Source organism: Neltuma alba, unplaced genomic scaffold (genome assembly GCF_004799145.2).
Source record: "Neltuma alba isolate B1F8T4 unplaced genomic scaffold, ASM479914v2 tig00011672_pilon, whole genome shotgun sequence".
Lineage (NCBI taxonomy): Eukaryota > Viridiplantae > Streptophyta > Magnoliopsida > Fabales > Fabaceae > Neltuma > Neltuma alba.
In genome coordinates this window covers 55,581-83,216 of record NW_021636314.1, presented here as the reverse complement: position 1 = coordinate 83,216, position 27,636 = coordinate 55,581, and the positions used below count along the sequence as shown (strand labels likewise).

The window sequence follows — 27,636 nt, the reverse complement described above, 5'->3', positions numbered from 1 at the left end:
ATGTATGTTTTTAGCAATGTAAAAAAAAAGGGGATTGGACCGGCCAGTTCGACTGGAAAACTGGTGAACCGGTTTGTAGTCTGGTCTGGTTCACCAGCTGAACCGGGGGAGCTTCGAACCAGTAAAAAACCGGTTGAACCGGTCATAATCGGTACAGAACCGAGTAAACCCAGTTGGGCGGGTTACCCTGTTCCCTTTTTTTTGTCTGATATAACCTAAATGACGTCGTTTTACTAAAACAAAAATTCCTTTCTTCCTTTCTTAGTTTCTCCTTTGCCGCCGAGTTCCCCATTTTTTCCCCTGAATCTGATATACTCGTTTCTTCCTCTCATCCAAGTATCACAGCAGCTCGCCTCCCTCCTTAAAACCAAATCGCCTCCTCCAAAATCCCTGCTCACTAGAGTCATTGACGGCACGACGGTCTCCGACACACCTCCTTGTTCGGCAGAGCTCCAAAATCGCAGAGTCATCGCAAGTCGGATCTCCGGTCTCCCTCAACCTCATCACAAGTCTGATCTCCGGTCTCCCTCAACCATTTGAGCTCGCAAGTCAAAGGGTCTGACCTTGCAAGTCTCCCTCAAACTGAGCTCGCCCTACTTGAACTTCACCACTCTCCTAAACTTGAAACGGTTAGAATGAGTTCCAATACTGCCTCCCCCATTTCTCTTTATGCTCTAAACCCCTAAACCCCTGAATTTCTGATCCTATCTCCTAATTCGTCTGTCTCTCCAAGCTTTTTGGCATACGCATCAAACTTTGCTGCTGCTCGTGACCTCGTCTCCTTGCCACTGCTGTCGTTCCCGGTTCCTCTCAGCTAATATTTTCTGGTATTCTAGCCTTTTCTTGCATTTTCATTTTGGTTTGTAATTTTGTATCGAATGAGTTTTGCTGTTTTACTGTGATTATAGACTATATATAAATGAGATCCTGAATGAGTTTTGTTGTAAGCTGTTTTACTGTGATTATATCGTGATAATGATGTTATGTGGTCTTTTTTTATGTTCTTTCTATAGGTTTGCAATGTTGATGTTTATTCAAGCATGTGATGCTTACTAGCTTTAAATGTCATAGGGTCTCTAGGTAGCAGCCCATGCAAATGATCTTAGTGATGATTTTGATTTTCCCTAGTTAAGATATACATTTCATTAATGTTTGCTTGGTACTATTAAATATTTAAACTACTTTTGTACCTTCTCATCTTTTTTTAGTGATTATTTATTATGAATTTTGTTTCATTTTAATATTATGAATTAATTATATTATTTTAATATGACCGGTCTGACCCCGGTTCAACCTCGGTTTGACCAGTAACCCTTGACCCACTATCTCGACTAGTTTAATACCCAGTCCGGTTTTTTGTTCCTTGGTTTTTAGCCCTTTAACCCTAAAATCGTTAAACTTAAATTATGATTTTTGTTAACAATTATGGTCATTTAAAAATTAAACTTATATGTGAGTATTTGATAATGTTTTATCAATATTTAATATTTCAAAATTAATAGATAAAATTAAAATTCTATATAAAATTAAAAACTAAATATATATTTTAGTTAAAAATTATTATTATTATTATAAAAAATGGAGACAGACAAGTTGAACCCTCTTCCCTTTGAGGGTGAGATTTTATGAATTGGACATTCTATTGGGCTGAGATGCAAATATAAGACGACTATGGCCCATAATATCTTAGGCTTTAATATTCTCCTTTTTTGTTCATTTTGTCCTTTTTTTTAATCGAAAGTTCATTTTGGTCCATTTAAGGAAAAAAAAGAAGAAAATTAAGTTACATGTAATTCCTTTTAAAAAAATTTCACTAGTCCCTCTAGTCCATTTAAAGAAGCTGAGTTGAGAGTCGAGCAGGCCAGTTGTTGGATCAATTGCCGCAGCATCAGACGATAGCAAAAGAACTGAAGCGAGCAAGCACAATGCTTGAGATAACAAATAAGAGATCTACAACAAATAAGTATGGTTGGGATAGGAGGGGGTTGGGTGATGGACATAGAGGTGGCGGAGAGAGGATGACTCATAAGGAAGAAACAAAGGGAAGCAGAAGAAGGGCAAGAAGCTCGAGCTAGGGCGAATGCTATTCCGAATAAAAAGGATGATCAAATAAGGTTTTGCGGTCTTGCATTTGAATTGTCTCCCTTTCTTTTCCTTATGGGATATTTCCCCTTTTTCGTTTAAAAAAATGTGAGTTGGGTTCCAGACTCATAGGGTTAGTGAGACATCCTACCTTTAACCCCTCAGAGTATGCATTTGGAAGCGTTATGGTTCAAGCGATTCACGAAACAAGCCCATATGTTGAAAATTGCACTAGGTTCGCGGTTATTGTTCACTGGTTAAATTCTAGATTACAGGTCTAACTTTGAAAAATCAAAACTAATTACACAAGCCAATATCATCATTATCATCACATACCAGCTATGGCACATTTACAACATACATTAGTGTATAAAGTGTACAACGTAATACAACAAATTTCCTCAATTGTTTTCCTCTTTCCTTGCTTCCACTTCATGTAACCTTTGCTTGATCATATCACCTATTATGGTTGGTTAAGGGAGGGTGAGATTCGGGAGAATCTCAGTAGCAAACAATAACCACCCAAACATACATGGGAAGCTTGGCATTCATAACATGCTTGCAACTTAACATTTTTATAACATAATGACATGTTTGGAAATCATCATGCATTAACCATAAAACACATAGGCCTATGACACATTTCAAACATATTCACAATCTTAATGCATGAGTTCATACAATCATATAAACATAGAATATGTCATCCATGCAAGCAAATACCAAGCATATAAGAGTAGGGTAAAGTTTGCTACCTTGTGTCCTTATGCTTTCTTCTTACTCCCATTTGCTTTCCAACCATCTAGCTTTCGATCAACCACATCCAAAACATCTCTTGGATGTCTCAAGATCCTAATCACAGCCACAAGGGTCATATTACTCATTAGGACTAAGAACTACATAATATGGAAGACTTATATCCTTAACTTTAATCCCCTTTTTCCTTAATTTATAATGCAGTGTTCTAACTTGTAAAAATTGTTCTCTTAGGCCAATCCTATACAATTTTGTCCAAGGAATCCAAACATTAGCTTAGATTCATCAAAGTCTAGCTCCTTCCCCTGGTTCTAGGCCAAAACCAAAATCTGCCACAAAAATTTCAGTTTTGATTCCAATGCTTCTAACTTCGTTCTTTCATCTCATCCCTACATAATTTTTCATTTTAAACACATTGGAAGCATCAAAATCATCAAAATAAAATCCTAGGCACAAGAACCAAGTCTGTCCGAAACAGTACTCAAGTTACACAATCATGAAATTCAACCAATTTCAGCATAAAACCACTTGATTCGTGTTCCTTTCAAGTCATTGAACATTAATCTAACATCAATTTCATCTCCCCTCACACTTAAAAATTTCATGCAGCACCTCCCCCAAGAGTTCTAAGCTCCCAAAAACCATTAAAATCCATAACCAAGCTCAACAACAACAAGAGTACTAAAAACTACATCAAAAACGATACATATACCTTGTTTTAGAGCTTGATCTGGCTTGGGACCACTTGGCCTTGCTTTCTCCCTCTTCTTTCTCTCTCTAGAAACCATTTTGCAAGAGTTTTCCCATAGGCACAAGAAGCTTGGACGAAATGGAGGGGTGGGGGTATTTATAGAAAAGCAGATTGAATTTGGACCGTTGATCTTAAAAATACATGGCTTGATCTGGACCGTCCATTTTCTCTTTTGATCTTGTGATGACAAGTGTCCTATGACATCATGCTTACCTCATCATGATGACATCATGCTTACATCATCAAGCCACATGTCCCCAATCCAACCGTACACCTGTCTTGCATCCTACCGTACACGTGTCACTTATCCAACCGTACACTTGTCTCCCCCATGTCCCTTTATCATTAAGGCATTAAAATAGGGATAAAATTAATATAAAATTCGTGCAAAATATAGCCCTTAGGTATTTCTCCACCTAGTTTGTCATTCTGCACCATATCAGGTACTTTTTCAAGTCCTGACTTTCTCGGGACCACTGGAATATGTTCTAGAACCATTTCTCATCTCAAATAAATTCACATGGCATTATATAACATGCCCAAAGAGAGAGTGATGCTCTTCCCTTGTTCTTCCATTAAAATAATTAAATAATTAATCATATTTATTTTAGAGTGAACTTAATCGAATTCTTTCTACCAGTCTATGACTCCGAGAATCTATCTCCAGGTACCAATACTATTTATTTATCACAGGAAATTCCTCTAATTTTTCTTAAGTCAAATGTTAACCTCTAGACATTTGACTTTGACTTTTTTCGAATAGTATATAAATAGGCTTTAAATTCTATTAAAGCCAACCTCTTCGCTTTCTGGGGACAGAATTATTTTTAAAATCTATGGTAATTCCTCAAGTATCTTTTCCCATTTTCTTCCAATTACCTGAGGCCTCCCTATAGTTTAAATAATTCATTTTCAATAATATTCAAAATCAGTTAAAACCCTGAGAATTTCACCAATTCCTTCTAGGGGCATTTTCATCATTTTCAGTCTCATACAGGCATCTTAACCTTATTCTTATTTTTCTAAAATTTTTCTAAGCTATTCGGGCCTTATCCTGCCATTTCCCATTTTTTAGGATTTTTTCGCGATTTTCGAGCATAATTTCCATTTTTACCCTTACTAGCCCGAAATTTTACAAAATTATAATTTTGCCTCTACTTTGGCTTAGCCCCATAATTCACCTTCTTGAGGCCTCCATCATATTTTTGGCCTACATTCTTCTTTATTTCTCATTTATGGGTCTCGAGACTTCACTGCAGTCTCTATCTTCTTCTTTTCTTAGTCTCAGAAAACTTTTTCTTTGCAATTTAGTACTTGGGAATCCCTCTAACCCTCTAGGGAATCTCTAGGACCTTGCCAAAAAGGGTCAAGTAGCTTGCCCATTTCAGGCTAATTTTGGTACTTCTAGGCCCAAAATTTGGGATGTGACAATTAGGGCAAGCCATACTTAGAAATGTACTTGCAAATTGCTCGGTAATAAGATCCTCACATCGACGGCAATGTCTAAAATTACAACCTTATAGATTATGAGCTAACTTTTTACCAACATAACTAACTCTTGTTGGCAAATTTTTTTTTTTAATAACAAGATAAGTTCATCAAAACACAATTAGAATAGGCTACAACATATTGGGCCGCTTTGCATGATTACTGGAGTTTAAGCACATTCCAACCCCATCCCAAAGAGGAGAAAAAAAGAAACAGAAGAAAACATTGTTGCATATCTTCAAAAGTGCATCAAGTAACCAACAAAAGTTGGTTCAATTGGTAAGGAGTCGGCTTATAACTCACAAGGTTGTGAGTTCAAATCCCCCTACCGATGTGAAGACCTTGCTTAAGGAGTCGACACATAACTCATAAAGTTGTGAGTTCAAATCCCCCTATCGATGTGAAAACCTTATTGGTAAGCAATCTATAAGTATCTCTGTAAGTGCTCTCTGGGTCTAGAGGCATGCTAACCCTAATAAGTCCTTAGGATCCAATTCACCTAAACTTTCTTGAGGTAAAAAAAAACAGAGAGAGAGAAGAAGAAGAAGCATCAAGTCACTAAGCAAAACAAAAATAAAACCACAAATTGAACCTAATAATTCAACAAATTTGTTTGATTCTCTTAGATAATTGATTTTATTTAAAATAATAATAATTTGCTAATCCTTTTCAATTTCCCCCCAATTATTAGATCCTATGCTTACAAATCATGATCCATTAATCATGACTAATGTAGAGGCTGACTGAGTAGCATATAATTTGTCACAAAATACAAAATTAAAAATTAAAAAAATATTTTTTTATCATCGTGATAAAAATTATTATACTCATGAATTAAAAAAAAAAAAAGGGTCATGTCATGCGCTTTTATCTTCAAGCCCAAGGGTGAGATTTTATTAATTGGGCTTTCTACTGGGCTGACATACAAGACCAAGAGGACTGTGGCTCATAATGTCTCGAGCTTCTATATTTTTTATTTGTTTATTTTGTCCATTTTTTTAAAAAAATAGGGTTAATACAAATTTTTGTCCTTCATATTTGCCTTCATTTTGATTTTGGTCTACCAAGTTTCAAACCACAGGTTTTAGTCCCTTAAGGAGCAAAATGATCCATATTTTTATTGGATTATAGGGACTAATATTATAAAAGAAAAGAAACTTGAGGGACCAAAATCTATAATTTGAAATTTAAGAGATCAAAACCAAAATAATAGCAAACTTAAGGGATCAAAGTTTATAGTAACCCAAAAAATTAAGTTACATTCAATTCATTATAATATTGCACCCAATATCCTAAAATTTTTATTAGTGCATTCCCTACTTTAAAATACCTTTTCAGCATTATTTAACATCCTAAATATTTTTCCAAATTCCAACTAGCCTACTTAAGTACGCCAAAATTCAATTACAATATGTCCAGTAAAATCTTGAAATACAATAACACACCCTTTGAGAAGCCGATGTAAATCATCAAAGTGGGCTCCTATTCAGAATTCTGAAATAACCAACTAAGAAAAAAAAATTCTCAATGAAGGACTAAGGTGATTTATTAATTGGTTCCCCGAAAGCCCGTTTGATTTGAGAGAAGGGAAAGAAAAGATAGGGTGAAACAAGTTTTAATCTTATCTCATTTGGTTTGATTAAAAAAAAGAGAGAGGAAGAATATTTAATGATTGCTTATTTGGTTCAAGAGAGAAAAAGAAGGGATGGTAATAACTAATTTACCCCTTTACCCTTCCGTGTTAATTTGTATTTTTATTTACATGTTATATAGAATTAATTTATATCGTAATTAAAAGTATATAATTTAATGAAAATCCAGTCTTCTCATATTAATATGTGTATTGAAAAATCAGTACAATAATTTTTTATTCTAATTAATATGATAATATATTTAAATAATCAAATTAACAAATTTTATATGCTCTAAAAATAAAATTGTTGCTTTTTTACTATGCTTTTTCTTCCAGATTTAAACATATTTTAATTCATAAAATAATATATTTTTAAAAAATTAATTAAAATTATAATAATATAATTTTTCATTGTAATAATATTTTTTAAATTAAATTTTATAATTATATTTTTTAAAGTATAATAATATTTATTTTTATTTTTACTTATAATAATATATTTTTATTTGAAATAAATTTTATAATAATATATTTTATGGGTACAAATAGAATATTACAAGAAATATAGAGATAAAATGGTCCAAAAATTTAACTTCCCTCCAAAAAAACCCTAATTTGGAGAGGAGATAAAATGGGGGTAAGGGAGGGACCCTCCAAAATTTCTAACTAAATAAATGGAGGGGCTCATTTTTCCTCCAATCCACCAAACAAGCCCTAAAAGAATTGACATCATGGTGAGAATAAAACAACCTAAGAAAAAAAATCATTTTCATATTTTAAAAGTATTTTAAGAAGATCAAGTAATATTTATTATAATCAAGTAATTCATCTATTTTTTAATTTAGCCAATTTAATTAAGTAAAATTTTTATATTTAAATACAGGAGGAAGATTTCATTGTATCCCATTCAAGTTGCGTACCCAAAGTTGTCCGTTGTGCCCTGCCCATTTCCATGCTTGCTTGGCTAAGGAGTATTGAAAACAAAGAAAGTTTCACGAATCATCTCTCCACAATCTCTTCCTTTTAAGGAAATATACCGTGCCGTTAAGTTAAGAAGTTATTGGCTTGTTTGAACCCCTACGTCTCCATGGTTCATTAGAATCACATCTCAAATTATTAAAATAAAAAGAAAAAGAGTAAAAAGGCATCTAATATCATGATGTTATTTCTTACATATGTTTAACACTCTAATCTCATTTAGGGTTCATTTAGTACTCCTTTAATCTTAACATAAGACTTAATTGTGTAGTTGATTTTAGTCTTAAATGTAAGACTTATTTATCCTATTTATCATTTTTTTAAATTACTCTTATTGATTTTTTTTTATAAACAAATTACTCTTATTGATACTTTCTCATTTATAATCAAGTAGAAGAGGGAATTATGGAGGACATTAAAGAAAATGATTAGAGTATTCTAAAAAAAACGTGTAATATATTTATTATAATTAACTAACTTCTTAACTTTCTTAATATAATCAAATTAGTTGGATAGTTACTATGTAGCCATCAATTGCATTTAAGTTTTTGTGACCGAAGAACATCTTCGTATGATAGAATTACCTCCTTAAGCACCAAACTTCCACAACATGTTCTGCTTCTCCTTTCCTTGTTCAAAGTTCAAACCATCAATTATAGGTGTTCGGAATGTCTCCACTGCAGCGCTTCTCAAAAGCACAAAAGCCACGTGGAATACTACATCACCATATACTGTCAGGATCATCAGCGGGCAACCTCCTAAAGTCTGAAGTCTGATGGCGTGTTTTTCTATGGGTTCGGAATGTCTCCACTGCAACGCGATTCCGAACCCTTAATTCTAGTTAACAGCTGTCCCTAGCGTTTACCCACAAGTCCCCAGTCTTCCTTGGTCCGCTTCGTTACTTTTTTTGACCAGCTGGTCCATTTGACTACTTTTGATTACTTTTATTGACCAGCTGGTCCATTTGACTACTTTTTTTGACCAGCTGGTCCGCTTGATTACTACTGGTAGCAAATGAATCTATCAACATTTTCTTTCCAAGCGTCCTCCTTACTCCACGTTTCTCGGACAAATAAATCATTCAAAGCCAAAGTGGAGGAGACCCATGATGCCACAAACCGATCGAAAGGTCCATTGAGAAAGCAATTGTTTTGATTAGAAAGCAGTAAATTTTTTCTATGTAAATGTCGCTATCACCGACGAATTAACGTTTCAAGTTCTATAAAATTAGAATAAATTGAGTTTGTCAATTACTTATGAATATAGAAGATTCCATGCTAATTTTTTTAGCATCTTATATCTAAATGTCACAAACTTTAATAATAACATTGATTCTTAAAAATAATTTCGACTCGACATTCAAATTCTTAAACATACTATTGATTCCTAAAAATAATTACGACTTAACATTCAAATTCTTCAATATGCTTTCCCTTTAATCAATATAAAGGGAGCATGAATTAATGTTCCAAGTGATTATAAATCAAGTTGGGATGGGAGGTTATCACGGTCAATCTCTTCGGTCTCTGTCTCTTGGTAAAAATATTTCCATTTCCTTAAATGAAAATTTAGTCCAATCATTTACCATGTAATTACTATGCACACCATTTATTGAATATCGAAACACTTAAGAACATTAATTGTGCGATTTTTAATTATTGACAAAATTGTAACTAGTTTAAAATATTAAAATTACTATAAATTTTACGGAAATTTGATAGATATATTATTATACAAATGATTAAAAATAAAAAATATATTTAAATTGATCCTAACTATTCTAAATTTTGATGGTAAAACTTATAAATATGAGTAGTTAATAAATTTGAAACTAAAAAAAGAAAAAGTTAATTCAGAAGCCATCTGAATGTGAATTTTTAAGTCCCAAAATCTGTCTCTGACCCAAAGAAAAAGTGTCGCAATCTGTCCACATATAAGCATTGAATGTTCCCTTCAGACCCTCTTATACGTTTATGAATCATTTTCGAATTTGAAACTTGAGTTTCACCTTTTTGGGTCAAATTTAACACCATTAACATTTAGAACTCGTAGTATCTGTCACCATCGAGAGTTTAATTAGTTTATCGGAGGACTTGAGTTCACATTTTAACTATATACTTCCTCATATTTTTATTACAAGGCCCATCTAATTACCTAATAGAATTAAGAAAAGGTGATTCACTTGTTAACTTTGTCTGATATGAATTTTTTCCCTTTGACTCATATTTAAGAGCAAAGAAAATCACGCCATTAGACTTCAGACTTTAGGAGGTTGCCCATTGATGTGGTATTCCACGTAGCTTTTGTGCTTTTCATAATGTGGTCAGAGACTCGGCGCTGGGTCTGTGGATGTACATATGTATACGCGTGTATGAATATATAGATCCACGGAGCAATCCCCCTATGTATATTCATTTTGATATCTCTGAATCTCTATTAGTTTGTTGTGCTTGTGAATCATAACAAGCTATATAGCTTACAATCGCGAGCGCGCGCGCGCGCGCACACATATCCATTTACCTGTCGTCTCCATCTCCTTCTTCTGCTTCACCAGTCTTGGTTTTTGCAATTGCTTCCGCTTTTTGTGTGTGCTTGGTTGGGGTAGTACGAGCTCGAATCCCTCGTACAGATCCTTCCGAAGGTATCTACGTACTTTCACTGATAGATGCTTCTCTCTTAATAATCTGTCTCCTATATGTATATCTCCAATGGACTGTATTATTAACATTTAATTAATAATTTCGGTAGCGAAAGCTTTGAATTCAATCTTCAATAAATGGAATAGATCCGCAGCAGATGCATCCGCAGCAACAGCAAATGTATGGAATATAAGCGGCGAGATATGCAGCGGACAAGCCATCAACAGCACTGCCTCCATAGACGCCTTCAGTCCATTTATCAAATGCAACTGTTCCAGTGGCACCACTTGCCACATTGAGGAACTGTCCGTATAATCTGATGTCTATCTAGTTAGCTTGATTTTTCTTCATCATGTTGCTAATTACTTATTGTCTTATATATATTGTTGATCTTGTTCTGGCAGGAATCTTTATGGACAGAATGTCGTTGGCCAAATCCCACCGGAGTTGTGGACTCTCACTCATCTCACCTATTTGTACGCTTTTTAATTATCTCCTCCTCACTGACTTCTCCAGAAACTTAAAAGGATCCATATGCTTCATATTTATCTTTTTTTTTTTCCTTATACATGCTTCATATTTATTCTAATATTTCCTCAAATTAAATTGCCATCATCAGGAACCTAAACTTGAATTACTTGACGGGTTCTGTAGTTCCAGCCATCAGAAATCTAAGTCGGATGCGGTACTTGTAAGGCTAATTAATCAGAAAGTTATAATGCTTCTTGTGCCTAGGGATCCTCTCAGTTTCTTTTGGGGAAAAGATGGACATTTTGAGGAAATTAATGTGTTGATAATATTAAATTAAAAAATTATATCAACTGATTCCTATAATTTTGAGTTAGTTATCAAATTTTAATTGTAACTAACTTGGTTCTTATAAATTTAACTCAATTAAAACTTAATTTCTGAATTTTCACTCAGTGCAACTCATTTATCATGATTTTATTTAGGGATAAAGTGTTTAAATACTTTAGAAGTATCTACGAAGGAGCATTAGCACCTGAAAGTTTTTCTTCTGCTCTTATATGCCTAGAAGTTTTATTTCATTGCAAAAATACCCTAGTCGTTATTCACCTTTAAATTTGACCGCGAAATTATGCAGTTTGACCAGTGTTTTGAATGGTCAAACTTAACGACGGATAACGGTACATGACAAAAATGCTACGAAAATAAACTTTCAGAGTATATAAGAGCCAAAAAAAATTTCAGGTACTGGGTGCTCTTTTATGAATATTTTTGGAGTATTTAATCACCTTATCCCTTTTATCTATTTAAAATGTTGGCCCCATATTTTTGAAAGTAAACTAAAGTTATATATCTTTTGAAACTCAGGACTATTGTTTTAAATGATTAAATTATACAGGGACTAAGTTCTATTAAGGTAAAGTTCAGACACTAAATTTTAACTAAGACAAAAATTAAGGAACTGAATTTCAACCAAATCAAAATTATAAGAATCAAATAATTAATTTTTTTTAAGAAAAATTAGACTGTTCATATCAATATAATATGATGGAAAGACCTATTCAAAATGACTCGTATTCCTATCTTAAATAGAGAGAATCTGGAACTTGTTTGTTGTCGGTCATGATACATCCTCAAGAACTTACTTGCACTTTTATGTGAATTTCTTGCAATTTGGAATTTGGATGGCAATGCTCTATCTGGGAAGCTTCCGAAGGAACTGGGAAATCTTACTGAGTTAGAATTATTGTACGTTATCCTCTTTCCCTTAATTATAACAATTTGCCATATATTATGATTGCATAATTTTATTTACAAATAGTACTTAATATAAAATTTAGTTTGTAGTTTAAAATCTGCTGGATTTCGGGCTTAGATCGGCTCTTGATAGGCTGGATTATTTGATTGGATGTTAGATAATATTCCAATCAAATATTTGAAGGAAGATTATAATTAGTTTGACTAGGTTAAATAATTTGAATTGCAAATGTAGTCTTAGAATATAAGTTAAATTAATTTATATTATCCAAATTAAATATATATCAGAGAAATATATATATTTATAAATATATATATATATATATATATATATAAGTTGAGTTCTCCGACTATCTCTCCTCCTTCTCTAATATTCTCTTTTGTGTGGTACTCTACTGTGCCATTCAAGTTTAGATTCTAATAATCTAATTATGCGTGAGTCGGTAGATCAACTTGTAGAGCTTTAAAAGAATGAATCGGATCCGACCTAATACGCGCTTCCTAATTTATATTTAATTTTTCTGACAAAATCGAAGGAAGGTTAGTATTCGTTTTCTTGATATTAATGAACAACAATAAGTAATAACTAGGAGCTTAATCAAAGACCATTGTGTTTAAGAAGATAATGTTTTTTGTGGAAAATATATATTGATGAATGATGATACTGTCAACATCCACTTTATTCTTTGCGAATTAATTATGTAGGCAGCTTGGAACAAACAGCTTCTCAGGTCTTATCCCTTCCGAATTAGGCAATCTGGTGAAATTGAAAGTACTGTAAGTTCCACCAGTCTTCTATCTACATATCTATGTTTTTTAAGGTAATGTTTGGTACGAGAGAAATGGAGGGAGGGAAAAGGAAGGAAAATATTAATAAGCTCTATTTAAAAAATTAAAGAAGTGGGTTTTAAAATTTTAATAAAGAAAAGAAGTAATTCAAAAGAATAATAAAAATTAATTAAAAACTTTTAACCCCATTTTTTTAATTGTTTAAATCGAGCTTATTAAAATATTTCCTTTCCTCCCCTTTTCTCATATTCCTTTATATCAAACAGACCCTAAATTGAGTAAACCAGTAAAAATATACAGATTTTATGCTGGTTTGACTAGTTATAAAATAGTTCAAACTGGTTCCTAATTCTCTTATCAATTCAGAATCGGGCACTAAGCTGGTTTCCAATTCAATTATATCAAATTCATTCAATTTAGCATGTGTTTTATTTCATGTGAATGGAATCAATTGATTGCCGTCGAGCATCCTTAGTGGCAGAGAGGGTGAGTGAGTAGCGCTTGTGACTCGTTAACAGAGATGAAGCAAAGAAATGGTATTTATGAGATGTCAAATAAATCCAGGTGGCACATGTTAATTAGAAAACTGGACAGATTAGATATAATGGAATAGATGTAAGTTTTGTCCAAAACTTTGATGAGATTTAGACCATTTAAATATAATTTAAGCGGTCCAAATTCAAAACTTTTTATTCATGATTTTTTAAATGATAGATTTTTTTTTTGAAAATTGATAGTTATAAGATTTTTTTATTTTAAATTTTACATATATTAATTAAATTATTAAATTTGGACCATCCAATTGGATTCTCTAGATGAGCGATGAGCACAAAATGTGCTCTGGTTTCAGTTTTAAAGATGTTCTTTTAATAAGCTAAAATTTCCAAAAACAAAAAAAAATCAATGGCATAGTTAAAATAATTATTTAACACCATTGTTAAAATTGAAGATTATAGAAAATTTCCTTTGTGAGCTAAAAAAAATATAGGCAGTAAGTATATGAAATTGATGATATTAACCTAAATATTTATTATTTAGTAAAAGCAAAAAAAAATACATTTACAAGAATAAATAAAAATGTAAAATTAATGAAAATAACAATATATGTATAAATAAATTAAGCATATAATGTTAACAAATAACAATATTATCAAATTTGATATATATGAAAAGTAGTATAAACTAATATATATATATATATATATATATATATATAACATTAATTTTGTGTGATCCAGAGATGTTGTAAATTTCAATGAACATTTCTCTGCAGCTATCTAAGCAGTACGGGACTTAGTGGTCAGATTCCTTCAACTCTGGCTAATCTTAAAAACCTGGAAAACCTGTAAGATATCCTTACTACCTCCCCCCCTTTTTGGCCCCAGCATTCAATGACTAAAATTTTTCCAGTTTGTCCAAACTTGTTACATACTTAGAGCACGCAGGAAGTATACCTGACTTCATAGGAAGTTTGTCTAACCTTAAAGAATTGTAAGACTACGCTGGGTCCTTAGTATTAAAATATGGCTTTAGCAGGACTCCTTCTGTTATAGTATTTTCTTTCATTATCAAGGAAAAATTATTCATGTCTCAAGGCGAATGGGTACTCACTGAATATAATTGCTTTGGTAGGCAGTTCCGAGGTAATTCTTTTGAAGGCTCAATACCATCATCATGGGGCAATTTGACTTCTCTTAGTGTGCTGTAAGTGCCATAACTATTTGCTTGCATTTTGCAGATTCATACATAGGAGCTAATTGTTGAATAATACATAACTCATCAAATGTAGGACAATAATTAGCATATCTAATGGGAGTTCCTCGTTGGCATTTATAAGGAATCTGAAGAATTTGACCACCTTGTAAGTTGGAGGCAATTGCTCCCCTCATAATTCACAGTTTGCTTGCTAGATAGAGATACCCAAAAAAAAAAAAAAAAAACTCCAATTTCTTTCTAGAATATAACAACAATTTGTTTATAAATCTTGCAGAGATTTGAAGAATAATAATATTTTTGGTTCACTTCCCTCCAATATGGACAAATTATTTCCGAACTTGACCTCCCTATGAGTATTAGCTATTTAGCTGTATACATGGCTCTTCAGATGCATATATGTCAAATAGCATGCTTAGAAGAATATCACTTTCGCATTGGTATCAAGATAGTAGCTGTAGTAGTAATAGTCCTTGTTTATTTTATTCAATGGTCCTGAGTTTTTTTTTTTCCAATTATATATGCATGTGTTGGTTCTTTCAGGGACTTGCACTTCAACAATATCACGGGACCGATTCTGAATTCACTTTTTCTCATTCCTTCACTACAATACTTGTAATTAATATATATGCTGTGCCTGTGTAATTAAACTAAGGATTTCCTTAATTGCAAGTTTTCATGATTGGATTAATGCATGGTTCGTTTTTCTCCAATTTCAGGTTCCTAGGAAATAACTCTCTCAGTGGTACCATCCCTACCCAGATAAGCTTGATTACTATTCAATACATGTGAGCATTCTTGAAATATTTGCAACTCTGCAATTAATATTCCAATGCATTAAGAATGGAATGTAAAGAGTGTGTGTGTCTAATATTATATATCTGCATGTACTTGTGTTAATATCATTATAATGCTTAGTAAATCTTATATCTCAATGAATGTATAGACTTCAATGTTATTACTATGAGTAAAATACACTGATTACCCTTTGATTTTATCTCAATTACAAAACACCTTTTTTATTTTGAAAACGTATATAAACCTCTTGTGCAATTAAAACATATATTACACAAACCTCCATCTTATATTTAAGATTTTATTTCCATCCATCCAAACCGTTAGTTGATCATTAAATTTGACTTTAAATTATTTTTTGACCAAAATGCCCCTTTTTAAATTAATAATTATTTAGACATTTATATTTTCCAAAAAAATGTTCTTACAAAATCAAAAAATAATTATCTTTAAAATTTGTAATATGTTATAAAATTTATTAATGTTTATCTAAATCATAAAATTTTCTAATTTTAATATTTTATCATATTCATTAGAAATTATTTACCTTGATTTCTTTTAAATTGTAAAAACATATTTCAAATACATAGTTTTTATTTATCAAAATTTAAATAATATAAGTTTAAAATATTTTATAAATTATTTAAATTTATAATTCAAAAATTTTAAACACATCTCTTGTTACAAAACTTTATAAATATATTTAAACACATCTCTTGTTACAAAAGTTTATAAATATATTTAAATACTCTCAATGGTACTATCCCTTCCCAGATAAGCTTTCTTACTCTTCAACACATGTGAGTATTCTTGAAATATTTGCAACTTTGCAATTAATATTCCAATGCATTAAGAATGGAATGTAGAGAGAGAGTGTGTGTGTCTAATATTATATATTTGCATGTACTTGTGTTAATATCATTATAATGCTTAGTAAATCTTATATCTCAATGAATTTATAGACTCCAACATTATTACTATTTTCAAACTTAGATAGAAGCTGTGCGTATCTTCCTATATATGCATCTACATTATATTCTTATAATATGTTAAGTCTGTGTCCATATATCTATATGGTCAATATCTATCTACAAGATCATAGCCATGGTGCTTGTGAGCGTATATAGAAGTTGCTCCAATATAATGATTTAAATTTCAAACTTAAAGTAGTGATACTATGTTATTAGTTGTATTACAACTTTAATTCTTCCATGTATTCATTGTCTGTCATCAATATTACAGCATTTACTTAACCGAATTGTACTTGAATGAATACTACTTTCAGAGACTTATCCTACAACAAGCTATCTGGGAGCCTGCCTCATCAGTTTTTCGAAAAATAGTAAGTAGTTTGATGGTGTATGTTATCATTATTTCTTTTTATTCCACCAATTATTTGTCATTTTTTGTTAATTTCTAGAGTTATTTGCTTTCAATGAATAACTAAAAATTGAAAAGCCCTCCTTGCGGTCTTAGATGCTAGAAATAATAGTCAACTCATGACCCTTGAAATTGAAAGGCACCTAAAGTTAGAACTGTTAAAAAAACTCGTGATCTGGTACAATCTGTTTTGATCAGAGTGAACCCCACCCTGTCTAGTATGAAAACAGCTGACATATGATGAAATAAAAGACCAATCGGCTCTTTTGGGTTGGACTGGACCCAGGACCAACCATTTAGACCATGTGATTTGGTCTAGTGAACATAATATTATATATACATATATATTATTAAAATAATTCTAACCTAACACTTCTCGCATAGACTTACTAACAAACACTCCTACCCTCGTCAACCCCAATACCTCACCAGCCTCAGTCTTGCTTTCTTCTTTCATCATCTCTCTTCTTTCCACTTTCAACTCTCCCTCCGCCATCTATGATCCCAATCTCAGAATCAGAAGCAACAAGCGCCAGCCAACAAGTTAGTCTCCCTATCATTGATGTTCATCTCTACTCTTCAGCCTCCCACCTCTCTCTTCTTACCACATCATCTTCTTGATCTTCCTTGGCCTCCATCTTGTTGCATTAGCAAAGATCTTTTCGTTCCATCACCGACACCCATTCCATTACATGCGACCATTGGCAACCACTCCACGACTAGAGTCTATTTCCTCCATCTTCCATTCGCATTCGTCAATCTCTCCCTCTTCAATTTACCGGCGTCAATGCCATCCTTAATCTCTCCCTCTGCAGTTTGCCGGCGTTGATTAGCCTTTAACTTGTCTTCTCAATGGACTTCATACCTTGCAACTTTTAGATCAGGTATGCATCTTCCTCTTACACATCAATTTTTATTATTTTAATCCTCTCTATCGGTTTATGCCTCTTTCTCCCTCATCTTTGATCTGCCCTTCATATACTCAAGCCCAATGTTATTCTTCCTCCCCATTGTCTGTTTTGGTTGCCTAATAAATGGGTTTCACTGGTTTAATTATTTTAGAAAAAGAAGCAAAAAATAGGTTGACTGCCTAGATCGGTTGACCGAATTCGGGTTCTTTCTAGACCAATCTAGACTATGGGGTGCATTTTCTAGCCCAAGGTCTTCGCACATCCTTCCCTAAGGTGACTCTTTATAATTAAGAGAGAGAAAAATGAAAAGCAAAAATAAAAGTTCATTTGACAAAAAATAGAATGTACTAAAAGCATGCTAAAGGGAATATAAGCCTACGTGGAATAGCTAGGAGCTTAAAGTGGACCAATGGAGCATTTAGGGAAGGTGGAAAGAAAGTCATAACAATTCCACTAAAATACACTGGCTTTCTTTTTGTTTTATCTTAGATATAAGATACCTCTTTTTATTTTTAAAAATTGACAAATCTCTATAAAGTAACTTGTTATGCAATTTTATCTTTAAAATATTTTTTTAGGTACAATTGCACATTTAAAAGTATTTCTTCAAATGCAATTTTGTCCTCATCATTAACTTCTAAAAAGTTCATTAAAGTGTATCTAATACCTTAAAGTGTTTTTTAGTAGTAGCAATTCACATCATAAAGTATTTTTATTAACCTTTTTTTATAATATTTTTAGTACTTATCTTTAACATTTTCAATAATCAATTTTTTGTAAACATAAAAGTATTTCTTCAAATGCAATTTTGTCCTAATCATTAACTCCTAAAAAGTTTATTATGTATCTAATACTTTAAAGTATGTTTTTAGTAGTAGCAATTCACATCATAAAGTGTTTTTATTAACTTTTTTTTTATATATATTTTAGTATTCATCTTTAACATTTTCAATAATCAATTTTTCAATAGTTATCTTATATATTTTCTAGACTTATCTTTCACATTGTCAATCCTAATTTTTAATTATTTTGAGTGATGAAAACATGAAGGATAAGTATTAAACTCATTTAAGATGAATACTGAAAAGTTAAAATGGTAAGCAATAAAAATGTTACAGGTTTGCCTTGCAAAACATAAAAGATGAGTGCTGAAAAAAAATAACATAAAAACATTTTAATGAGAGAATTTTATTTCATGAAAAAATTCTATATTTTCAGTACACATCTTTTATACTTTTTCTAAATGTTTTCAGTATTTAAAGTAATTAAATATTAGGGTTGAAAACATGAAAGACAAGTCTAAAAATATCTGACTAAAAAAATTAAAAAATTAATTATTGAAAATATTAAAGATGAGTACTAAAAATATGACAAAATAGTTATTAAAAATACTTTAATAGTCAAATTGTATAAGAAAATTACTTTATAGTGTTGAATATCACTGAAAAATAATTTAGATTGCGGGACCTAGATGCACTTTGACTCAAGGAACTTTTTGAGAGTTGACAATGAGAGTGAAATTGCATCTAAAAAAAATATTTTAAGAAAAAAATTATATGTAAAAAATATTTTGAGGGCAAAACTACACAGCAAATTACTTTAAGATGCTCAGTTTTTTTTTTTTTTATAAAAATACTTTAAGATGGTAGATATATCTCAACCTATTAAAACTCATCTAGGTTACCCAAAAAAAATCAATGCATATATTAATTCAAACTAATTCAAATTTTAAAGTTAGACACCGATTCTAATTAATTAAACTAATAGCCAACACTAGTTAATTTATTTTCCTATTATTTTTAATTAAGAATTTGTGTAGGCTTTCTGAAAAATGAGCATGACAGTAAAGCTCTACCATTCATAGGAAAAAAAAAGTTATTACCTATTTTTACTTATCCATTTCATATTATTATTTTATTTGAATAAGTTGAATCCTCTTACTTAATAAAATTAAAAATTTAAAATAAAAAGTGACATAAGAAATTCATTATATCAAAAAATATTTGTCATAACAAAAGTAGTTGTAATCGTTTGAGTAAGAAAATTCAAGTTTAAACCTACATGATATTTTTTATTCTTATTAATTATGAATAATTTATATATTATTTATTATTATATCACCTTTTTTAATTTTTAATTCAACCACACGATTTTGATTGGCTCATTATTTAGGACCCAAAAAAGATTTTTTTTTTAAATGATGGACAAATAAATTAATTAATATTACTTATTAACTGAATTTAATTGGTTCGAATTGTTTAGTAACTTTGTAATTCCAATTAGTTTGAATTAATTTGAATAAAATTTAATGATTTTGTTAAAAAAAAGAAAGAAGAAATTTATAGGATGTGGTGAGACATGATATATAGGATTTTTGTTGAGGCAAATTGGTGATTTTAAATTTATATTTTAGTATTTGGTCATTCCGAATAAATACAATTTTTAAGATCTTTCGTTATAAATATTGCTGCCATTAGGTCGTCTCCCTAATTTTCCCAAAATTAGATAATAATTGGAGTGAGGTTTAGCTCTTTATATGTTGTATATAGATTAATGCATTTTTAAATATTTTAAAGATTTGCCTTCTTTATATATATATGTATATTTATATATTATGAGGAAACCAACATACTGAGCTTTATGGGGTATGATATGCAGCAATTTGGTTGCTAACAACTTCACAATGCAAGATTCAAATAGCAGGTGATTATATGCTTTTTATTGAATGTTTACCACAAAGATATATATTTATATATACACATATGTATGTATGTATACATATAAGCTTACTGTATGTTGCTCGACTTTGCACAAAAATGTGCAACTCTTGATCTCATTTTAGTTCATTTGTTGCCTATCGTCAATCAAGAATCCTAGCCTTCTTTTCGTTAAATGGATTTCAAGTTAATCCCTTAGTTTTTATATACTCGAATAATAGCGAACCATACATAATTGGAGGTTACATGCACATTTCTAGTTTGACTTGTGCTCTTTTCTCATGCAGTGGACACGAATGCCTGCAGAAAATTTTTTCCTGTTATCGTGGTCTTGGAATGTGTAAGTAACGTAGGCTAAGGGTTAGTTTGCTATGACAAGAATTAAAACTGTACGTAAAGCAAAAGTAATCTTACATAACCTTTGAAACTCCAAGCAGACGAACATCTAAATTTATTATTTTTTCTTTAGTTGACACAAAACATCTACATAAATCTATTGAGATAGTCCTCTTAACTGTTTCCAAGCAGATTCCAATTTTGCAATCAGGTGTGGTGGTCCTTCAATTACATTATTAGATGGAACTAAATATGAAGGTGAAAACGAGGAACTTGGTCTTGCTAATTCTGTTGTCACTGACTCAACATGGGCAATTAGCAATGTGGGGTTCACCCATCCTCTATCGACCACTAATTCTTTGTCTAGCCAGTTCACTGCTACTACAGACCCACAACTCTTCCAGACTGCCCACGAGTCTGCTGATTCATTAAGATATTATGGCTTGGGACTGCAAAATGGGGATTACAAAGTCACCCTCGATTTTGCAGAAATAACTATTCTCGGTAATAATACATGGCAAAGTCTTAGAAGACGAGTATTTGATATATATCTCCAAGTATATATATGTGATTTAATCTGGAGGGATGTTTCTACATTTTAATAGGAGGAAGATGTATGGATATTTGAAATTATCCCTATTTGACAGTCCCTTGGGTTTCCTTTTCTTCTGTTTGTTTCTTTTTCTTTTTTCACCTTTCAGGGAAGTCGTGTTTGGAAGGATTTTGACATAAAAAGGGAAGCAGGAGGGGCCTCATTGACCCCTGTAAGAAAGGAATTTCGGGTTCAAGTGACGAAAAACTATATTGAGGTCCATCTATGTTGGACTGGAAAGGGAACTTGCTTCATACCAGCTAATGATTGCGGTCCTCTGGTATCAACCGTCAGAGCAGCCAGAGGTTGGACTATACAAAAATAGACAGTAGTTTGAAAGTTCAGTTACTGATTTTCTATGTATATATGACTGATATGTTCTGCTTATGTGTTGTATAGATCTCATACCTCTTAACAAAACCCGTCTGATTGTGGGAATTGTTGTTGCCACCGTAACTGCTGTAAGGTCTTTGTCTGTTCTTGTGGTTTTATATATTCAGAGAAGAAAGAATCATGGAGATGGCAATGATGGTAAGGAAACTAGGGAAAAAAGATACTGCTGTTTATATATATCCCTTTGAATTTTAAGCGTGCATATTCAAATATGTCATTTCATGTAAAAGAAAAAAAAAAGAAAAAAAATAATTTAATATTGCAGTCAGTTCCTTTTTCAAGCAATAATTTGTTACTTCATTTCTGTTTGTCCACAATGACAGGACATCTGCCAATTTCATGATGGCATTTTTTCATCCAATTATGGGCTTTGCAACTAGAGATAACCAAAAGATTAACCATACATTTAGATGGAAGAGAAGTAGTAAGAGGATAAAATTTAGAGGAGAGAAAACATGATGGAAAAATATTGTTGTTTATACAGCGAGAAAAATAAGAATGAACAAAAGTGGAGGAAAAGAGAGACTTGAACCTAGCTACATGCATGTCTCTCCTTCAAGTTCACTCTTTAAAAGTAGAGATAATTTTAAACATAACATGCCTTTGAAAATCTTTCCAACAATTTAGAGTTCAAAATTCATTTATTCATTATGGATATTAGATATTATCATCATTGTCAAATTAGTCATTTTTCTATTTTTTTCTATATTTTCTCTTGTTCATCTAGACTTAGTGAAAGAAAATATTTTCTCCTCATTTTTTCTCTTCCACTCTCTTTTTTCCCATTTTCTCTTTTCCTCCAAACAAATTCAAAGCCCACGTATAGAGTTTTGTCACCTTTTTTCTTCAATATTAAATAAAGGCAAGGTACATATAAGAATGCAAGTTTTCCTTTTGAATTTAACTGCAAATAGGGGCACCAAATACACTCTAGTAGTAATTTGTTTGCACAATCCATAACCTTGTTCTCGTTCAAATTGCAGATCTTTTAGGTATTGATACCAAGCCATATACTTTCAACTATTATGAGTTAAAGAATGCTACAAATGACTTCAATCCTAGCAAAAAGCTAGGAGATGGAGGTTTTGGACCGGTATATAAGGTGAATACATAGGGCTTTTACTTTGTTGAAGAATAAAGTTTTATTTACAAATGTCCTAAAACCAAAGCTACAGCCTTTATATAGAGAATAAAAGGTTTTTATTTTGTATTCCAGGGAACACTTAATGATGGAAGAGTAATTGCTGTGAAAAGACTATCTGTAAAATCTCATCAAGGAAACAATCAATTCAAAGCAGAGATTGCTACTATATCAGCTGTGCAACATCGTAATCTTGTCACATTATATGGATGTTGTATTAAAGGAAATAAAAGACTACTTGTCTATCAGTGTCTAGAAAACGGGAGTCTTGATAACACCTTATTTAGTAAGATCATTTTCTGCTATGCACATGTCAATGTTCTCCTGCCTTGCTTTTATTCCTCTTAATTATACCTAGGATATATTCACCTGTCTGTTACAGGAAATAATTTCACTCTCAACTAGCCCACTCGTTATGATATCTGCATTGGCGTAGCAAGTGGCTTAGCATACCTTCATGAAAAGTCCCGGCTCTGCATTGTGCACCGTGATATAAAGGCTAGTAATGTTCTGCTTGATCATCGCCTTCTCCCTAAAATATCAGATTTTGGTTTGGCTAAGTTGTATGATGATAAAATGACCCATATAAGCACTAGTGTAGCTGGGACAATGTAAGTCATTAAGACCTATTTTTCTTGCTTTTTTACTCAATATATCAGCACAAAATTTAGGGGGAACGTATATTTAGGTCCTAAAACATAGATTTAGGGATAGTTAAGTCCACGAAAAAAAAATTTCTAAAGAATGAGTTGCAAATATCGACTCAGATAGTTATAAAATGAAGTAATAGTTGTAAACTGAGAATTACATTTAAAATTTAACTGCCTCCTATGAGACTTCTAAATTTTTTTATGTCTGAATCAATATTTGCAGCTCATTTTTTTGAAAAAATTTACTGGAAACCTAACTATCATTAAATCAATCTTTTAGGACCTAACTATATATCATTCTTCCTAAAATTTATATATGTACATTGAAGTTTGTCTTGATAAGCACTCATGAATTATGAGTAGTGGCTATCTTGCTCCGGAGTATGCCCTGCGTGGTCACCTTACAGGGAAAGTAGATGTGTTTTCTTTTGGTGTTTTGGCCCTAGAGATAGTTAGTGGGAGGTGAAATTCTGAGCCAAGTTTGGAAGAAGACAAGGTGTATCTTCTAGAATGGGTATGTATTACCTTTTTGTTTCCTAGACTTAGGATGTGTTTGGTTTCTAAAGTATTTTGAGTCTTCATTCTTTATTTAGACATGCAAAATTTTATTGTTTAGTTAAAAATATGCCTTCTTTGTTATGAACGAGACTTAAACGACTGTAAACCTCTCAACAAGTTCCTATTACTATTTCTAACTAACAACATGAACCTTTACTGAAAATTAGCATAAATTTTTTTTGACAAAATTACAAAATGCCGCCACTCATTTTTATGGAAAAAATTTTCTTCTAAATTCTGCATATCATATTTTTATTCATGTTTTATTGAACTTGCTTTATCAAATGAAAATAGTGGAACCTAAAATATAGGCATGTAAAAAGAATGCAACAAACTTTGCCACTCAAATTCTGAGAATTGTTGAAGTCTCAATTAAAGTTAATGATGAAACATGGAGAAATATGAGCGCAGGTTTGTTTTCCTATTGAATCACAGTTTTTTATTTTAATTTGAAAAACAAAATAAAAAATATACTTGATGATGTGTTTTTGGTTGTGTTCTGAAAAATTAAAAAAGTTAAATCTTTTATAAAAACCTAAAAAAATATCTTTATGGTGTTTTGTTACCTTTTGTTCCACATAATTAAAGAAGAGGCAGAGATCATTATATTTTTATTAATGCTAATAATTTTAATAAACCAAACAATTCTTTCCATCTTCTCTTCACCATTTTTTTCATGGTTTTCAAAATAATGATTCAAATAGATTGTTTTAAATATTTTGCTTGCAATACTTATACTAAAAAAATACTCTACAAAATTGTTGTAAAAGCATAAAAATAGAGAATGAAATCAAACAAATCCTATGTTATCTTGGACTAGGACTTCTATCTTTAATTCCAAAAAAAAAAATACATAAAATGATAGATTCCCCTGTTGGCATAGGAAGTGACTTCTAGTTATGTATATAAACTATGAACATGTAACTATTTATTTACTATAATCTAAGTAGTGTTTTTGAAAACTAAATCCTCTCATGCACTGTAGAGAAGGCTATTTTAGTCAGATAAAATATAGATAGCATAACTGAAAATATAAAATAAAAATAAATAACTAATATGGTAATGTCAAATGTGGTTATGTAGATATCTTGATCTTTAGCACCCTCCTCAAGCTGGATTTTCGAAACCATGTCTCTTTGATGTTGCTTTGCGATTTTGAGCAATATATATATATATATATATGTGATTTCCTAGTCATCAACAGGTTTGGCAGCTGCATGAAGAGAATCGTATAGTTGAAGTGGTAAATCTGAGAATATCATCAGATTTCAATGAGGAAGAAGTTAAGAGAATGGTAGGGATATTTCTTCTGTGCACGTAGGGCATCACCATTGTCAAGGCCGGCAATGTCCCGTGTGGTGGCAATGCTTTCTGGAGATTTGGAAGTGAGCACTGTAATTTCAAAGCCTGGATACTTGACAGACTGGAAATTCAATGATGTGAGCAGCTTCATGATTAGTCAAGTGGCAAAGTGATCAAAAGCAACTCAATACGACCCAGCAACAAGTGCTAGCATTGTCAGCCACCCAAACTAATCACCTGTTAATGCTTCTAAACCCATCCTTCAGCAAACTCTCTCTCAAGGTTGTTAAGCACTGATTAATCACATTTTCTTATCTAATGGCAGCAAGGGCCCTCTAATGCCCCAACTAATTTTTTTATCATTAAATTCTAAATGAGTAAAATTTTGATATCTTACGACTATAAAATGATGTAATTTTAAATTATGTTATGGTGTTATAAGAAAACCAACTACATAATTTTAGAGTAACACATATAATTATAGAACATGGTAGGAGCATTGGGCCATTCTATTCATTTTCTTCCACCTTCCCAAACCCCCAAATGAGTTTCAAGCTCCTACTATATACTCATGATCAATTTATTTTTGTTTTGCTATCACGTATAAGATCCCAATTTATTTTATTTATCATATTTTTTATTTTTCTTAGATTATCAGTAAGAGAAGAAAATGAACCAGATATAGAATTATGAAATAGAACATGACTGTTAAGACTGTTATTCCTTTAAAACCTTTGCCGTCGTAATCCTTTGTCTCTGGGTCAATGTATAAACCCTAAAATTATTAGGTTTAACCCTAAAAATTTTGTCTTTTAACTTTAAAATGTATACTTTTAGTCGTTTAATCCTAAAATTATTTGGTTTAAACGATGATTTTTTTATAACTATCATAGTTGTTTTGAAAATTAGACCTATTTATGAATATTTGCGGATATTTTATCAATATTTAAAATATCAATGTCATCATTTTTTTTTAAATTTTATTATTAAAGAACTAAAAGTATATTATTTTAAAGTAAATAGACCAAAATAAAACCCTATATAAAATTAAAAAACTATATATATATATTAGCCAAAAATTATTACCCTAAAAATGGAGACAGCCATGCCCAACGCTCTTAACTTCAAGGGTGAGATTTTATGAATTGGGCATTCTATTAGGTTAAGATAAAAATACAAGAATACTGTGGCCCATAGTATATTGGGCTTTAACATCCCTTTTTGGTTCATTTTGTCCATTCTAAAAGGGAATATACTGTGTCATTAAATTAAGAAGTTCTTGACTTGTTTGGACCCTGCATGGTTCATTGGAATCAAATTTCACATCATTGAAATAAAAAGAAAAAGAGTAAAGAAGCATCCAATATCGTGATGTTATCTCCTAGATATATCTAACACTCTAATCTCATTTATAGTTCATTTAGTACTCTTTCAGTCTTTAATGTGGAATCTAATTATGGAGTTAATTTTAGTCTTAAATATAAGATCTATTTATCATATTTATCAATTATTCTTCTAAATCCCCTTTTTTTTATATTCTCTTAATCATAATCAAGAAGGAGAGGGATGAAAGATATTAAAGAAAATAATTATGGTTTTTTAGAAAAAGCATATCATATTTATTACAATTAACTAACTTACCTAACTTTTTTAATCTAATGAAATTAATTAAATAGGTCTCGCATTAATATTATTTTCATGGTGTTGCAGCCATCAATTGCATTTAGGTTTTTGTGGCCACAGAATACCCAAATTTGAAGTACCTCTCAAACAAATCAGTATACCTTCCAACAACTTTAGCAAGAGTTTGTATATAACAATCAATCATCTGTTGTTTGGTAGCACCCTCTCCACTTGGCTTGTCCATGACAATTAGCTAGTGTTCATAGTTGCAACTGACAAATAATGGGGCCATCTTTGTGGGCGGTCAGTCATTGAAGTTGGAGCCCAAGTTGAGAGGCGAGTACTGTCACATCCCGGGTTTTGAGCCTAGAAGTATTGAAATTAGCCTGAATTAGGAGGCTACCAAACCCCTTATGGTAGGAGTCCCAGAGATTCCCTAGAAGGATAGAGGGATTCATAGGGACTAAATCGTAAAGAGAAAGCTTTCTCGCACTGAAAAAAGAGAAAGTTAGAGACTCAGAAGAGGTCTCGAGGCCTAAGAATGAGAAATAGAGATGAATGTAGGCCAAAGGTTATGTTAGAGGTCTCAATGAGGTGAATTTTGAGGTTAAGCCAAACCAAGGGAAAAATTGTAATTTTATAAAGTTTCAAGCTGGTAATGGTAAAAATAGAAATTATGCCCGA

At 31.7% G+C, this 27,636-nt stretch overlaps 1 pseudogene; it reads left to right on the top strand.

Annotated features, from left to right (window-relative positions):
- LOC114716497 (probable LRR receptor-like serine/threonine-protein kinase At1g56140) lies at window positions 1-25,693 on the top strand (annotated as a pseudogene).
- Window positions 25,694-27,636: the final 1,943 nt, after the last annotated feature.